Consider the following 1,249-nt stretch of genomic DNA (forward strand, 5'->3'; position numbering starts at 1 on the left):
GCAACTTTAAGACTTGTGGACTTCAACTCCCAGAAAAGCTGGCTGAGGAATTCTGGGAGTTGAAGTCCACAAGTCTTAAAGTTGCCAAGGTTGGACACCCTGCTTTAGACCCATCCTGCCCCCCCATGATGGAGCAAGATGGTGGTTGACCCTCTGTGTGTGGGGGTTGGGGGTGCTGCGTGGGAGGGAACCCCAAAAGGAAGGAGGTTGGCCTGGCAAAGCCCCCAAGGTCAGCAACACTCGTGAGGCATGCAAAAAAAAAAAGGGGTGGGTGGGCTTTGATCACATGGTTGCTGCTCCCGTCTTGATTTCACACCCCCAGCCCCCCCTTATTCCTGAACCCCTCCCTTGGCCTTGTGGCTGAGGCCCTGGAAAGCTCAGCTGTGGGAGTAGCGTATTCATGCTGACATATTTTGCTGGCAAGCCAAGGACAGGAGAAGCGGGTGCTGACGGGGCCTTGAGGAGGAAACGCTTTGCTGTCTGAGTTCAAGGCGTTCCAGAGAACTGACGAAAGCCGACTTGCCTCCTCCTCCTCCTGCCACAGCAGCCACTCCGAGAAATGCTTTGCAAGCCCTGCAGGAAAGCAAGAGGGAGGCGGAGTTGCTGCCCAAGCACAGCCGGGGAGGCCCTGCTCAAACCCTCCCCCCCCCCTCCAAGGCCATCCAGGGGGGGGCCAAGGTTGGGTGCCCCTCCTGCATGTGCTGCTTGGGAGGGCAGCTCTTTGGCCTCCCTGGCTTCCCCATCTCAAGGCTTGCAGCTTCAGGGACGGAGCCCCGCAGCTAAATGTGTGTGTGTGTGTGTGTGTGTAATGCCAGGCAGGGGCTCAAAGGTCGGCCAGGGCACCAGACTTGCAATGGCAGCCCCCCCATAGTTCCTTCCACACCGCCCTGTTTCCTTCATGCTCTCAGCCTCCACAGGCAACGTCTTCCCTAGTCTTAATGTGGGCTGTCCTTGGTAATTGAATGCCTTCTGCATGCCCTCTGCACATGCAGAACCGCACCAAACTTGATTGCAGGAAATACGACTTCAGCAATAGAGTGGTCCGTGTCTGGAATACTCTACCTGACTCTGTAGTTTCTTCCCCAAACCCCAAAAACTTTAACCTTAGACTGCCTACTATTGACCTCACCCCTTTCCTAAGAGGTCTGTAGGGGGCGTGCATAAGCGCACCAACGTGCCTACCGTCCCTGTCCTATTGTTTCTCTTATTCTTCTTTTATTTTTCTTATATGTATCCATTTCATGTATTC

Source organism: Notechis scutatus, chromosome 10, assembly GCF_049901735.1.
Source record: "Notechis scutatus isolate UNSWTSFEM ecotype Mainland chromosome 10, rNotScu1.2, whole genome shotgun sequence".
NCBI classification, from domain to species: domain Eukaryota; kingdom Metazoa; phylum Chordata; class Lepidosauria; order Squamata; family Elapidae; genus Notechis; species Notechis scutatus.